We start from the raw sequence: 17,571 nt of genomic DNA, 5'->3' as shown, positions 1-17,571 counted from the left end.
TTAATCTGTATAGTTGTAGTAACATTGAACCACAAGATGCATTTTGAAGTTTTCTGGCAGCATTTTCATTTCATTTTCGCGAAGAAAAGCCTTGAATGTACTAAATGTGTGCTCGACGTAAGTTGATACAAGTGGAGCCCAATTTAAATATGGAACGTTTGAAACGTTCATATTATCAGGAATAAGGGCGTTTTCCTTGCCCTTTACAATTTTATCCACACCTCTTATTTACTACGTTTATACGCATGCATAAGGCGCTTTAATTCATTTCGCCGCGATTCAAAACATATGTATAAACTGAATTTCAATTCGCTTTGAAAGAGCGAAGTGTTTTGACTCACACTCCATTTCAAATCGGTAGTTTATTTCTCCAGACAGTTAGAAAGAGTGTATAAACACCGCTCTCACTCAAAGCGAATTGGAGATCAGCTGTTCCGCTCAAATTCCAAATAATCGCATCAGTATTTAAAAGTTGATTAGTAATAATCGTTCTTTCTCTTTGCCACGATTTTATAATGCCGAATAAAACTAGATTTTTATCACTTCCCATTATATTAACTTATAAAATGTCAAATGAAAACTGCTGATTTTGTTTGCTTTTAAAGACGGTTACTTTGATGCCGATATAAAGCCGTAAGTATAGGCACTAGAGCGAAATGTGTACGGTGTCAATGCGCTTTCAATTAAGTCGATTATTCTGTGCGTATAAACGTAGTAATTGTCTCCAAGCCTACGTTAGCTGAGAAAACGGCTTTGAATTTTTCCAACACCAATTTGACAAGAGGTGCCTGCGCTTCTATAAGCCGCATGGGCGCGCACACCACGTCACGCTACGCCGCGGCCCTTCCCCGTTTCCCACCGTGCTGTATCGCAGGTAGATTAATTTTTTGTATACGTTGAAATAAAATTTTTATATATTTTAAACATCGAGATCTTATATTCAATAATACCCTCTATCTGCACACTTTTCACAAAGATTAGATTCTGATATAAAAATCCACCTAAGCTTTAACTGTCATCAGTGATATTAATGCTACCTTATATAACGACAGGTAATAAGTCCCAGATGGTTTCTAGAATCAAAAATTAGTATTTGTGCAAATTGCAGATAGAGGGTATTAATGAATTCAAGCCCTCGATATTTCAAATTTTTATATTTGTAAGTTATTAGAAGCAGTTGGCATCCCTGCATCCCTGCTCAAACCGTGCCATTTGTCCCTATTTTACTTCAAATGGCACTTTTGTAAAAAAAATTTGCGTGCACTTCTTTTTCTCAACAAAATTTTCTAATTTATAAGCTGGTTTATCTTATTTTATCATTAAACTTTTGTTTGGAAAATGTAGCTTTATTTTATTGCTAAATGTGAATGATTAAAAGGAATGCCACCTTTTTTGGCACTTTTATTTTTCTATTTGGCACATTTTGGCACTTTTTTATCCTCAGTATTGCACCTCATAATTTGTGTTTCAAAAGTGTGTGAAAACCAATCTATTAACTTATATGATCTCGGTTCCGATATTAACTAATCAATAATTGTTTATACTCGCATTTTGGCACATTGGCTCGTTGAATGTGCCATCTAATAAATAGTGTCGTCATTCTCCTTAGCTGCTTTTAAATGATGTCGTCACAAATTTCTGGCGGAGACATGAATATAGTGTAAGAAAATTCTTTTTCTATAAATGTTTCCTTATAGAAAGGTTGGTTTCTTTTCCACCTTAGACATTCCGAATTCGTTCAAAATATGCTAATTTAAAACACAGAATTCTTTCAGTGTTCCTCCGGGATTTTTGGACATGGACTGTTTCATCAATTTAATAGTGTTCGCTTTATTTTTGTGGAAACGAAAAATGTTTTGCAAGTTATGGACCATTCTTCACTATTTCTTCAAATATTTCTCATATTCCAGCTGTGCGCAGGTGTTTAGTTTTTCGCATCGTGTTTTTACATATTCGTAATTTAAATATTTTTAATAAAAGCAATTGGTGATAGTTCATGATTGAGTGTGGATTTTAATATCACAACACTGAGGATTTGGCACTAACCTTTTTCATCTATTAAAAAACAACACTTACGGGGCAACGTTTGTTGCAGGAACAACATTTTTTTTTATGAATCGACATACTTTAAGCATTGTTGACGCTATTTCCATTTGAATGAGGAAATAGCGTCAATGACTTTATTTCCAAATTTCTGTTGATTTTATTTCGCTTTTGAAAAGGTAATAATGTCAATTGACTTTATTTCGCACCAGGGTGGGAAATAAAGTCAATTGACCTTATTTCCATTGACCTTATTACCTGTCACCGTTTTTTAGTTTTTCCAAAAACAAAATTCCTCCTCACCAAACACAAATTTCGCATTTTTCTTTATTAGTTTATATAATAGCTGACATTCGCGAGAAAAATCCTTGACGAGCCGTCTTAAATATGAACATAAACCCAAAAAACTATGTACCGATTTTGTGTTATTAGGGATGGTGTTTAAGCCGCCGCTTAAACTTAATTCAGCGGCCGTGCGCGCATCCTTTGGCCGCAGCGGTGTCAAGTGAACTCCGAAAAAATGATTAACGAGTGCGCACGGCCGTGTCTGCGATTACATAAAAACACACTTTCTATCCTTAACTCTAGCTTGTTCTGTACTAACTTATCAAAAACTTCATGTAAAATTTCCAAATGTTCTTCTTCGGAACTTTTAGCTATCATTATATCATCTAAGTATATAGTATTTTTTCTGCTGGTATAAGATCATCGAAAACGTGACTACTAAAACGTTGAAAAGTCGATGGCACATTTTAAGGTCAAAAGGCACTTTTAAGAACTCAAACTGACCCAGACGGGTCACAACGGAAGTACATTTAATCGATTCCGCTCCCATATAAACATGATAGAAGGCGCTCTTCGAATCCAACAAGGAGAACAAACTTATATTTGCTAATCTATCAAGCAACTCGCCAATAAGAGGAAATGGGTAGTAATCCTTTATTGTGACTTCATTTAAATTAAGAAAAACAACACAAAGTCTTAAATCACCCTTTTTTAACTAGAACAGTAGGAGCAGAATATTCTGATTTGCTTGGCCTAATTATTTGTGCTGGCAATAAATCATCTAACAATTTCCTAACTTGTTCCTTTTCGCTATACGATAATCTGCTCGGTGGACAATGAAATTTTTGTCGTATCGGAGCGATTAAAGTACATATAGCGGTCTCTATATATTTTTTTTACTTTTTCTTTTCCAAATTCCTATGAATTTTGTTTGCTGGGTTGGAGCTGCTTCGGCCGATGGAGTAAAAAGGCGAAACGATAAACAATCGCTTTAATAAAACAGACTCCCTGAAGATGACACGAGAGTGTCGAAACGCGTAGGAGGGACAATCGTTTTAATAAAACGGACTCCCTGAAGATGACACGAGAGTGTCGAAACGCGTACGAGGGACAAGGGAAAAATATAAACATTTCGCCTTTTTACTCCATCGGCCGAAGCAGCTCCAACCCAGCAAACACTAATCTTATCGTTTTTTACGTAAACGTTACACTTTTAAACCCTTCAACAAATTTGTTTTTATTCAGTTCAATACTCATCAACCTTTGACAATCTTCATTATAATTGTTTAACTTCACCTCATGCTTACACACATTTGTTTAACTCAAAACTCCAAACTAGTTTTCTTGGGAAAATATTTGCCTTAAATTGCAGGATAATCGAGGCCATTAGGGCCGTAGTAGCCTAACTGACATTTCGAAAAAAGTAGAGACATGCCCTTTTAGTATTCTTTTACTAAAATATGTGGCATCACGGGGTGCAATGAACTTTTTGGTAAAAGGCCGCATTTATTTTTTATAGATCCTGCTTTCTCATATTACTAAAATTTTTTTTTGTAGATAGGCTTATATATTTTATTGAAACTTTTTGGTCCAAGATTTTCACCAACAATTCACGTTTACGATTTTCATAGGCACATTCGTCTGCTAAGATTATGGTTTGGTGGTCATTTGCCGCTTTAAATAACCTAAGGAAAGTGAAATATCCGTGAAGAAGTTCTTGAAATTCTCCAGTTGTGCGGCATTTTATAGCACGGTTATTCGCAAAGCGAAATAAATTTTTTCCTCTTCACTCCCTGGCGGCAACAACCCGGCTCTATAGTGAATGTCCTAGAAGCTTTACAGTATAGTTGGTGGCAATTTCAAAATGGGTGCGAATCATTGTTCTACAGAAATGCAATATACATATACTTATTTCAGACGAAATACCTTAAAAGTTTGAACGCATAATAATATTGGAAAATCACATCCATTGGGCCAATTGCAACGCAGGAGCGTTCGATATACTCAATGGTGCAACAGGTCGATTTAATCTGACCTTCACGGCCCCTTTTCTCACTTGGCTATTTTTAGTAATAGCTCGACTTCAGCACCACTTGGCAGCACGTTTTTGCAATAGTATTGCATACATATTTAAAACATTAGCCAAATCGGATCATAAATAAGATTTTTAGTAATAACTCAACTACAGCGCCAACTGTCGGATTAAATTGTGAAACTAAACCATCCAGAGACCCACTCAAATACACAAAAAGTTTCGTTAAAATCCGTACAACCATTTAGGAGGATTTCACTCACAAACACACCTACAGAAGAATAAAAAAATTCATTCAAAGATAGCTAAAGGTCGGTACGTTTGTAGGCCTCACACCCCTTTTCAAATAGCCCAAATTTTCTCCATGAGTATGGGCTTGATTTCAACTATATACATATCTCCATACGAAGTTCCAGTACTGTACCATGAATACTTTCAGAGATATGCAGTATAAAAATTCGATTTATATGGGAGGTGCCACGCCCCCCTTTCCAACAGCTGCCCTCTTTCTTCATGAGTATGCGATTGATTTCGTATATCTCCATACCAAGTTCCAGAACTCTACCATGAACACTTCCAAAGATAGGCAGTATGAAAAATTCGGTTTGTATGGAAGATGCCACGCCCCCTTTTCCAATAGTTCCAATTTTTCTCCAAGAGTATGCGATTTATTTCGTACATCTCCATACAAAACTCTAGAACTCTACCAAAAAATTTCCAGAGATAAGCAGTATGAAAAATTCGGTTTGTATGGGAGATGTCACACCCCTTTTTACAATAGCTAAAATTTTTCTCCAAGGGTATGCGATTGATTTCGTATATCTCCATACCAATTTCCAAAACTCTACCATGCACACTTTCAGAGATATGTAGCATGAGAAATTCGGTTTGTATGGGAAGTGCCACGCCCCCTTTACATATAAATTTTTTTCAGCCTAAAACCATCCTTGGGACACGTGCGGCAGGTGGCAGTTTCAAAAAAATCGGTTCAGCCGCTCTCGAGCCTTGCGAAAACTAACAAACGGCTTTCTAAATATATATTAGTTGAGATATATTATATATTATAATTATATTTTGACAGTATCCGTTGTTTCTGATTGGCGCAAAAAAATCTTGCCTAGTGACGAATTCGCCCCTTGATATGGTCGTTACTTAAAGCTATTTATATTCGAAATTGCATGAAAATTGGAAAACAGGAATCTATAAGCTTATCCAGGCAAAAAGCTACCTACGTACCGAATTTTAAGCAAATCGGACCATAAATACGATTTCTTCGAACAGATCGGTCCCTGGTCCACTTCTCGGACAAAGTGGATCATATATGATAATATATGCTAAAAAGCTACCTACGTACCGAATTTTAAGCAAATCGGACCGTAAATACGATTTTTTCGAATAGATCAGTCCCTGGTCCACTTCTCGGAAAAAATGGACCATATATCCTAATATATGCTAAAAAACTACTTACGTACCGAATTTTAAGCAAATCGGACCATAAATGCGATTTTTTCGAATAGATCGGTCCCTGGTCCACTTCTCGGAAAAAATGGATCATATATGCTAAAAAGCTACCTACGTACCGAATTTTAAGCAAATCGGACCGTAAATAAGATTTTTTCGAATAGATCGGTCCCTGGTCCACTTCTCGGAAAAAATGGATCATATATGCTAATATATGCTACTTACGTACCAAATTTTAAGCAATTCGGACCATAATAAGATTTTTTCGAATAGATCGGTCCCTGGTCCAATTCTCAGAAAAATTGATCATATATGCTAATATATGCTAAAAAGCTACCTACGTACCGAATTTTAAGCAAATCGGACCGTAAATACGATTTTTGCGAATAGATCGGTCCCTGGTCCACTTCTCGGAAAAAAATGGATCATATATGCTAATATATGCTAAAAAGCTACTTACGTACCAAATTTTAAGCAAATCGGACCATAATTAGATTTTTTCGAATAGACCGGTCCTGGTCCACCTACCCGAAAAAAGTAAATTTTTTTTAGCCTAAAACATGGTGGTTACCGAAAGCTATTTATATACAAAATTTCATGAAAATCGGACCAGCCGTTCGCGAGATTACCTGTTACTAAAAAGGGACTTCTCTTTATATAATTAGTATAGATTTTGATAATTTTTCCATAAAATATATTTAGTTTCTTACATATTTAAAAATGCTTTTAGTATTCACTTTTCAAAGCCGCTTAAAATTTACGTCTGTGGCACGATTTTGACTGATTTCATCGTTTTTATTATGTCAAAATTTGTCCGCAAAATGTCCAGACATAGCAAGAATCAGTGTGCCGTTCTTGTAGCTTAGCTTTTTTTCAAGTTATTTGTGTTAAATTCATTTTCCTACCTCCGGGTACAAACAAATAATCTGCGATAATTTATATACAAACTTCAAAGGCTAAAGTTTGTTATAATAATTGTTATGTACTAATGCTGCTTTTTTAACTGCAATTTCCTTTTCATAATAAATGCAAAATATACATATTGTGTATTTTTAATATATCCCTCATCAATAGGTTTTTATTTTAAGAGATTTTTTTTTTTTGCATAAAATGATCTCCAATAGCAATTTATTAAAAATAATGCGGCAAACTCATACATGAAATAAAGTCGAGTCTAATGTAAGATGCAGCTTTTTTGACAGATTCCATTGAAAATTTTGTCAAAAAGCTATAACTAGCCTAACTGGCTAAACAGAATATAGTACCACAGCCACAAGCTATTTCGCTAGCTACATCAGAAATAATACACCATAACCACAGCTGACGCTTTCCATTTCCATTTTTGTTTATTGTTAAATAAAACATTTTAAATAATTAAAATCAATAATTATATCATTCTATCTTGAAGTGACAAGAATTACTGATATTTGAGTAAAAACATTGTTGGAATCTATTAAATTTTGACAAAGTTATGGGCATTTTAAAAAAACATTCTCACTGTCAATTCGAATAATCGATTTTTGCCTGAAAAACAAAATCGCGTTTAATTCGGCCGAAAAATTTTTCCGAGCCAAAAGAAAAAATACGTGTATCATTATTTGGGCCAACAAACAATGTATTTGAGTTTGGACGAAATTAAAAATCATGCTCGTACCTGACCGGTTGTCTGGAAATGGAAAGCATCTGCTGTAAGTAATAATAAATAATATTTTCTTCAATAAATGCAGCTTTTGAAAATATAAACGAAATGGAAAACACTCATTGAGAACATATTTTTAATGTAACTTGAATATTTATAGTGTTTCAATTAAATTTTTTTTTCTAAATTATAAAAGTATTTTTTAAAGCTCTAATGCCACTACGCTTTCATCATTTCATCAACTTTCGTTAAATATTTTAAGAGAAAATGAGTTTTGAAAAAAATATTGTTTAAAAATGTAATTGCTTATAAAAAGTTTAAAAATTCAAATTATTCAAAAAAAATCTCAGAATCCCTTTCACATCTATAAACTTCTCTACTCACAAATTTTCACGCAAAAATTCCATCTTGACTGAAATCCGAGATCCAGTTGAGAAATTTTCTCCCAGTATAAATGGTGGTCTGGACATACAACATTGCAAGTTGATAAAAGCGTGGTAAAATATATACCAGCAGAATCATAACAAAGTATATAAACATTAGGTTCCTAACTGCTAACAGCTCAAGGTTTACTTCTCAGTCAGAATTTTTTTTTTCCAATATCGAAAGCGAGTTCATGTGTTATTAAAGAATGTTTTATAATGTTTAAGGTTACTATAAGCTTAGAAGGTATTATGCAATGTGTGTTGATTGTTTTACATCTTTTCATCATTACATAATTTCATTAGTTTCTGAGATATAAGGAATAATTTGTAAATTAATATTTTTCATGGTGAGTTTTTCAATTCGCCTTTTTACCAAAATGAGCAAGGTTCTTTTTATGAATCTTTTTTAATTATAACCGCAAGGCTTTATATATTAGTAAGCTTAAAAGATTTGCTCAAGCACTTCATCAGGCACAGCCTTTCATTATTTTATCAAAAATATGTACCACGTGGTAGGGTTTTAAGAAAAATTCCAATTAAATGAAGAGAATAGTAAATTTTGTCTGTATTTATTCTTTATTTCAATACCTATAACTTTTATACCAGATGGAGCCCACTTATTCATTAAAAATCGGGATTTTTGTAAAATAGTATCTAAAATCCTTTCTAAATTACTGCAAAGCATGTTCAGCGATATGGACGAATATATTTCAATCCAAACCAGCTGCCCAGCCTCGAAAAGAAGCAATCTTTGCGCAATTTCAAAAGTTACATTACTTTAAACTGAAATAGATGCGACAGACACAAAAACTGATTTTATGAATCCGAAAAAGTCTGGTTAGAAAAAACTTGCAAACAGTATCCAGCGGATTTAAAATAGATAATATAAAATTCAGGACGCTTTGTCGATACTGTGAATTGTGTGTCAATCTTTATCCATGACATCCAATGACAACAACGGTGCACAAAATTTTAATGCATGGTGCTGAAATTGTTTTGAACCTCCTTCCTCTTGGACAATTAAGTGAAAGGCAAAGAAATCGCGAAATAAAGATTTTAAAGCAAATAAAGCTAAACTTGAAGATGAATTTCACTGTCTAGTTGTTTTTCCGATCCTCTTATTACAAGTTTAAGGCATTTACAAACATAAAAAAAAAATCATTTTATCCTGAAGTAAGAGACGTGCTTTTAGAAGAGAATCTTGAACATACACAAACTGCATCAGATGATTCCGAAGACGAATTAAATTTTCATCATGCATTGTTTCGTTTTCTCATTGTTTCTATTTTATGTAATCTTTATGGCCCATAACCATCAGATAATTATAAATGTACAATGATTTTATTTTTCAGAATTAAGAACACGAAGTAAGTGACTAAATGGAGAAAGTAGAGCACGCGGATGATCTGTTTTTATTCGTTTTCACTAAATACATATTTTTCAATTTAAAATAAAAAAAATTTGAATCAGTGTTAGTACACAAAATAAAGGAATAATTTTATAAAAATGATATTATATTTTTTCCCTTTAGGATATGTCTACATCATTTTCAGGAGAAAAAAACTGGTCAAAGACTTTTGAGCATCAACTTGTATGAACCGGGCCATTGTGCGTCGCAAAAAAAATCAGATTAGAGATGGGCGCGGAACAAACATTTCAATCCCGATCACGCCCATCCTGAAAATCAATTTTTAAGTCCCGAACCCGCCCATCCCGACCTTTTTCAGAGTTATACCGCGGGTTCCGAAAACTACCAATAATGCATTTCCAATTAATTTTAAATAATAAAAAATCTGGCATCTTCCGATATTTGTTTTTTTGCTTTGATGTTCGTTTTCGTACCAACAAAACATAAAAAGTATTTTTTTAAATAAACTTATTTAAGGGAGATTCTCTGAATTCGCGGAGGTTGCGGGTTTTATCTGCAGTGTCGGGAAAAGGTTTTTTCCCGTCCGGTCAGCAAAATTTTTAAAGAACTTCCCGATATCGCCCACCCTGGCCATTTTGAAATCAGTATCGTGGGTAGGGTTGTCAGACCTAAAATGCCGAAAGGGGTACAGATAAGAACCAATTGGGGTACTTGGGGTACAGCTGAGAAAGAAAATAAATAAATAAATAAAACAAATAAAACTAAAAGCTCACTCCACGGTACTTGATACCGAATGAAAAGAAAATAAACTCAAGAATTTGACCACATTATTTCTAGTAAGTAAGAGTAAATAAACCTAACTTTCAAGACTGAAAGCCAAAATTTGGAAATTTATCTCAAAATCAGATATTTTTTTACTTTGGGATGAACCATTTACAAACTCATATGAGAGGTTAATTTTCTTCTAAATTGACAAAATTGATTTTCGAAGTCTATTGTCTTTTTTGCTTTAAATTTTTGCTTTATTGTTACTGTTATTTTTTATTGCTTTTTGCTTTATTGCTTAAACGGTCAATGGAGAGAAAAATTGTCTTTTTGCTTTAAATTTTTTCTTTATTGTTACTGTTATTTTTTATTGCTTTTTGCTTTATTGTTTAAACCGTCAATGGAGAGAAAAATTCGTCGTTTTTCGTGCGAGTACTAAATATTTTGTTATATATTGAAGCGAAGCATACTTTAATGTCACGCCCGTCACAGGGTTAGATTAGGTTATAAAGGTAGCAGCTAAGTGCCATTTTGATACCATATACCTCGAATGAATATGTTATAACAAACTGGCGTGGTTGATGAAGTTGAGTATATTGTGGACACTTATATCAGATAGCTCTCGTAACGATGTGATATGCTCCTAGCATGGTGTTTCTGCTCCTCAAATGGAAATAGCGTCAACAATGCTTAAAGTATGTCGATTCATAGAAAAAAATGTTGTTCTTACAATAAACATTGCCCCGTAAGTGTTGTTTTTTAATAGATGAAAAAGGCTTTTGCCAAATCCTCAGTGTTGTTATATTAATCCACACACAATCATGAACTACCTCCAATTGATTCTATTACAAAAAGAATATAAATTACGAATATGTAAAAACACGATGCGAAAAACTAAACTCCTGCGTACAGCTGGAATACGAGAAATATTTGAAGAAAGAGTGGAGAAATGATCCATAACATGCAAAACATTTTTCGTTTCTACAAAAATAAAGCGAACACTATTAAATTGAAGAAACAGTACATGTCCAAAAACCCCGGAGGAGCACTGAAAGAATTCTGTGTTTTAAATTAGCATATTTTGAATGAATTCGGAATGTCTAAGGTGGAAAAGAACCCAACCTTTCTATAAGGAAACAATTCTAGAAAAAGAATTTTCTTACACTGTATTTATGTCTCCGCCAGCAGTCATTTAAAAGCAGCTAAGGAGAACGACGACACTATTTATTAGATGGCACATTCAACGAGCCAATGTGCCAAAATGCGGGTATAAACAATTATTGATTATTTAATATCGGAACCGAGATCATATAAGTTAATGGATTGGTTTTCACACACTTTTGAAACACAAATTATATGCTTTTTTACTGCAGACAAGTTGTTGCCTCAAAACACAGCAGAAATCTTCCAATCAGGGCTGCCAACTCTCGTTAGTTTTGAGGTGCCATATTGAGGATAAAAAAAGTGCCAAAATGTGCCAGATAGAAAAATAAAAGTGCCAAAAAAGGTGTAATTCCTTTTAATCACTCACATTTAGCAATAAAATAATGCCTCATTTTCAAAACAAAAGTGCAATGATAAAATAAGATAAACCAGTTGAATAGCCTTTATAAATTAGAAAATTTTAGTTGAGAAAAAGAAGTGCACGCAAAGGATTTCACAAAAATGTATTGAAATGTTATTTTTTTTACAAAAGTGCCATTTTGGCATTTTGTGCCAAATTGAAAAATTAAGTGCCATTTGAAATAAAATAGGAACAAATGGCACGGTTTGAGCCAAGTTGGCATCCCTGCCTCCAATAACTTACAAATATAAAAATGTGAAATATCGAGGGCTTGAATTCATTAATACCCTCTATCTGCAATTTGCACAAAAACTAATTTCTGATTTTAGAAACCATCTGGGACTTATTACCTGTCGTTATATAAGGTAGCATTAATATCACTGATGACAGTTAAAGCTTAGGTGGATTTTTATATCAGAATCTCATCTTTGTGAAAAGTGTGCAGATAGGGGGTATTATTGAATATAAGCCCTCGATGTTTAAAATATATAAAAATTGTATTTCAACGTATACAAAAAATTAATCTACCTGCGCTACAGCACGTCGGGAGACGGGGAGGGGGGCCGGGGGGCCCGCGGCGTAGCGTGACGCGGTGTGCGCGCCGGTCGCGCGCTGACGCGGCCCGCCGCGAAGCTAAGCAAATTTAATGTTTGAAAGAGAAATAATGTCAATTGATTTTATTTCGTTTTTAAAAAGGTAATAATGTCAATTGACTTTATTTCGCACCAGGGTGGGAAATAAAGTCAATTGACCTTCTTTCCGTTGATCTTATTACCTGTCACCAATTTTTTAAATCAATCTACGCAAAACTTCCTCAAATCTAAAAAACGTATATGTAATTTATCCGACGTGCCAGTAAAAGAAGTTCAAATATTTTGTAATAGAGGAGATAGGGGTCATTATATTCAAATGGCTTATGACTACCTTTTAACAGTTCTGCCTAAAACTGTTGAGACCGAAATATGTTTTTCATCAGTAGGTTTTGTATGTACCCTCTCCGTGCTGCCTTTCGTGTGCGCAAAGGTAACAACGCTAAAAATGCGCCAGTAATTGTCAAATTTGTCTCTTCTACTGATCGGCGGTTGCTGTTCATGGCGCTTGCGAGATTTGTGAAGCAGAATAAGAGGGGCATTCTTTTGCGAGACATTGGTCGTCATACTGACGAGCGCATATACATACATGGGAGTCTTGCTAAAAGCAATCGCGAGGTTCTTCAGTTTGCCTTGCAGCTAAAGAAGCAAAAGCGTATATTGCCTGCCTTCTCTTTTCGTGGTACTGTTTTCGTTCGTGCACAGCCACAAGGGGATGCAATAAAAGTTGTTACCAAGGAGGATGTTCAACGGGTTGCGGTCGGCGGCTCATGACAGTTTTGCACATGTCAAATAGTATTAATATCTCTGTTATATCTCTTAACATAGTTTACCTCTTCTCAATCCACTATATTTTCTTTATCTATCTTCTCACTCTCAATTTTATTCTTTTTTACATTACGCATGTATGCTATTGTGCTTGTAGTTTTCTCTTCTCCTCTAAGTTTGATGTCACTACACCTAGTTAATAACAGCGTTGGTGGAAATCACAAACTTTTGCTAGACATATTGTGTGGCTCATTTTAATGCAAGAAGCCTTAGCGGCGACAAACTGGACTACGTAAGAAGTGTCTTTGACGGATCATTGGTTGATCTTATTTGTGTTTCGGAAACCTGGTTCAGCGCCAATGTCTCGGATTTTTATTACAGCATTCCAGGCTATAATTTTGTTCGCCATGACGGGAGTAATAAAAGAGGAGGGGGCGTTGTCATTTATTGTAAATCCTCTTTAAAGATTAACTCTTTGGCATTATCCTCCAATACTGAAACGGAGTTAATTATTGCTGAGGTTTCCGATGGCAAACCAAGTGTTTTAGTTTCATGTGTCTATAATCCTTATAAATGTTGTTTGTTAGATTCCTTTTTTATCGAATTGTCTATGTACTTAATTGACTAAGAATTTTATGTTATTTGTGGTGATTTTAATGTGAATCTCCTGTAAATGATTCTTATACTGCCAAAATATGTGATCATGTGCTGACTGCTGGTCTTTCAATAGTAAACAAACTTTTACCGACGAGATTTGCCAACAACTCAAATCCCAGCCTACTAGCTTATTTTATCACCTCTAGCCTCAATCATGTTTGCAAATTTGATCAAATATTCTTTGTATCTGACCATGATCTCATTTTCTGTACGGTAGATGTCTTGTTTAATCGCTCTCTGTTAGAACTACGTTCATGTGTCGTGATTATAAGTACATCAATGTGAAAGTTCTGTATCAAGATTTGTCAAGAGTAAGTTGGAATGATTGTTGGTCCTGTGATACTGTGGATAAAAAACTTAACTTTTTAAATACTAGTGGAATTCGCGCTTCTGTGTATTCGCTGTATCCTGCGTAAATGTAAGGGGGCGAGCGTGTGGTTTGTTATGTAGCTGCAGGTTTGTGGCAAGGGCGAGTGGCAAGTCGGCATGCTTGCGGTCGCAGGCGTAGCTCATCGGTTGGGGGGGTTCTTTTGCGTTCGCCCCGCCAGCGCTACACTAACAAAAACAATGTTCTCATGCCGAATATGGGTAATAGAGTACGATAGCAAAGTAGGAAGCTGAAATAACGAGAAACGAAACGAAAAGTCCAGTTCCGTCAGGGGGAGTCCACCCACCCTCATCAGCGTTCAACTGACGCGAAGCGATGGGCGTTGTGCTGACTCCTCTGAACTTACAACGCCCCCTTAACCTGACGAAGTCCGTTGGTCAGTCAAACTGCCACCATAAGTCAATCTGTCCTATTGTCTGTCATTACCGCCGTGTCCCCGTGCGCAAGCGCAACACCCACACCAACTATAAGAAATTAATGCCTCATTTTGTTACTATACACTTCCCCCATAACTCATGTTTTTTTTTATTAAATTATCCAATAAAACAAACAAAATTGAATCCTTAAATACTAATCTTCATTCAAATTTAACTACCGCCCTAATACCTAAATATTCTTTCAACATACAGTAAGTAAACAAGGAAATCCAATTCAGGCGCAATATGTATATAAATTCGTATACATGTATAAATCAGCACAGGAACATATGCATGTATAAGAATGATATATGTACCTGAGTATACTAATAACTATCCTCAAAACGAAAGAACGTTACCGAAGAAACAAAAAAAAACAGTATGCAACATAAAATCAATTTCTCTACAAAATTACAACGCGGCCAGCTGATGTAAAACGGTTCTCAATACCGCGATCTTTTATTTAATCCCTTATATCATTCATGTAAATTTTACCGCGATATCTCAAAACAATGTACATACGCAAGTACAACACCGTAATCCCAAAAAATCTAGGTAAGTATATACGTACGCATATGTGTATGTAAGAAAACAAAGAATAGTTAAAACTTTACTCACTCACCTGTCCGATGATGGTACCAACATTCCGGAGAAGAGCCTGTGTGGGAGAGAAGAATTCATACATACATGTGTTCACGTGCCGTAGTAGTACTATGATTCTAGTCCTAAGCCGGCCTATCAGTCGCTCATGATCGCGGGAATAGAACGAAAGTGGTTAAAACGCGTGATCAATATATAATAGTGCAAAATAAAACATATATACCTATATATGTATATAGATATATATATATATATATATATACATATATATGTATATAGATATATATATATATATATACATATATACAAATGCATAAAAAAACAAAAGTGAATATAAATTGACGTGAAATAATTCATTTCTATTAAACTTGGTTTCACGCAAAAAGTAGTCCAAGTTGTTACGCTTATAACAGTCGGGCAAAATTACTAAAAAAACAAAGAATTCAAAAAGTTACAAAAAAAAAATGTTATTGATAGGCAAAAAGTGAATATAAAAAGAGTGACCCAAAAAGTTTATATTACCGATATTGACGATGGGAAAGCGAAATGTATAAAAAGCAAAAAACCGAAAGAATCACTGTTAAACAAACAAATGAAAACCCTAAAATAGAATGTGTAAAACTCAAGCAAACTCAGCCTGAACTTGGTTAAAGAGGAAACTAAGCTAAGCTACCAACGAGCTGTAATAAAAGAGCGTAAGTAATGCTTACAGAAATTAATGAAAAAGACTACTAACAAATGATCGCTTTCCTTTCAAGCTAACTCTAAAATTTCGAATATAATATTTAATACTAACATAATTGAATTCAAATACTCCGGGAAAACTAAAGATTAAGTAAAAACAAAAATATATTAAATTCCGAGTTACGTCGTATAGGTGCTACTGCTGCTCCGTTGCTGCTGGGACTGGTGTTGAGTGGGACTTTGATGGTGTTGGTGCTGAGCTCTGGTGATGAGCGATACGTTGGTGGTGTCGTTGCTGCGCTCTGGCGGCTCCCACGTAGTCGTTGGTTTGGTGGTTCACTCTTCCTTTAATTCAGCCCGCTCCTGCGTCGCTGATGATCTTTGTTGCGCTTCTCCCGATTAGAAAATGTTGACGGTCGTTGACCCACTTTTGTTGGGCATCACAATCAGCTGGAGATGTTGTTGATAGAAAACTCGCGGGGGTGTATCAGCAGTGACGATGGTCCCCTCCCAAAAGTATATGACTCCTTCAGGAAGGCTTATAAATTGGATACTTTTCTCAACCAATTTAGCGCAGGTGACGGCTGGTAATTGTGCATCAGTGTTGTGGTTAGACACCATGAACGTCTTTTTGTCCCCCCCTTCTTTTTGTTTTTGGTAACGCGCTGTTTGCCCGTATATGGCGTGTCTCTTGCAGGATATTAGCTGGAGGTCATTTAGTGTCCCCTCTGCTGGCGACCTAAAACGCAAAAATATATTTCAACAATATTAAAAATACTTCAGGGCTCTGATTTTGCATATTTGCATGCATACACCCCACATACACACGTAGATATATACGCATCATGCCTGCATGTATGAATGCGTCTATAGTAGGTCCCAGGCAAGTGGTTAAGCATTTTTTTTTTTGATTTTTTCTTTCTTTTTTAAGATACTTTACTTACCTCCAATTCTAGCCTTTTCCTACGTTACTTTCACTTTGGGCGAAAACCGAACAGTTGGCGGGATAGCTTCTAACTCGCTTTACCACTGCAAACATCTACATATGTATATTCTTTTTTTTATAGTATTTACTTTCACAACACTTCCGCGCATTAACTTTCGCTTTAAACACGACTCCACTTTGCACGCCACCAATGTATTTTAATGCCGTTGGCAGCCCTTAGAGGCTTTTTATAAGGGTGACAAAGCCGGAAAATTTCCCCCATGCAAACCGCAATTCGGCCCGAAGATTTAGTATCAGATACCGCTTTCACACGCACACACTCATACTACTCATCGGGACACATGTTGCTAGCAATACATGTTGTCTGACTTCTTATACGCTGTTGCCAGCATTTATGCAACATCATGGGTGTTTAGTATACCCACATACACACATGCACGAATTCGAACTTCCGCTCAAGTACAGGCTGGCGTATCAGGTTGTTGCTGCATGTGTATTTGATGTACCGCTAGCAACAACAAATCACACGCTCATGCAGTTACAATTACACTGTGGAACAAATTCAGGTTGCAAAAGTTAGGTCGATTCTGAGAGTGAGGGGTGAAAATAGAGGCTAAATTAGAAGACCCGTATCGCGGCGTTTGTTTATGTTAGTTCGAATAGTCAAATGCCGATTTTCAGCATATTGTTTATATGGTTTTTTGGCTATAACTCGTCGACTAATTGATATTTTTTCAATCTGTTAAAGCCAATTATTGCTAGAAACCTGTGCAACAATTAAAATTAAAAAAAAAAAATTGATTAAGAAAATTTTTGTAGTGCTTATGAAGCAAAATGTTGGAAACATTTTTTTTTCATGCTTTTTAACATATTTTCCACAAAACTAAGTCTTTTTTGCTTTCTGTTTGATCTATAATATGCTTCTCAGTTTCTTCAATA

General features: G+C 35.2%; 1 long non-coding RNA gene across 1 annotated transcript in view; it reads right to left on the bottom strand.

Annotated features, from left to right (window-relative positions):
* Positions 1-12,544: 12,544 nt before the first annotated feature.
* Positions 12,545-17,571, bottom strand: part of LOC108361819 (uncharacterized) — a 14,525-nt gene continuing 9,498 nt past the window's right edge. Inside the window, exon 3 of the long non-coding RNA XR_001847371.1 lies at positions 12,545-12,576. This is a non-coding gene — a long non-coding RNA (uncharacterized LOC108361819). The remainder of the gene's footprint in view (positions 12,577-17,571) is intronic.

The sequence above is a fragment of the Rhagoletis zephyria genome, unplaced genomic scaffold (assembly GCF_001687245.7).
Source record: "Rhagoletis zephyria isolate East Lansing unplaced genomic scaffold, Rhagoletis_zephyria_1.1 Rzeph_scaffold_00858, whole genome shotgun sequence".
In the NCBI taxonomy this organism is placed as follows: Eukaryota; Metazoa; Arthropoda; class Insecta; order Diptera; family Tephritidae; genus Rhagoletis; species Rhagoletis zephyria.
The sequence above is the reverse complement of the archived record's forward strand: the minus strand, read 5'-3'. Positions and strand labels throughout refer to the sequence as shown.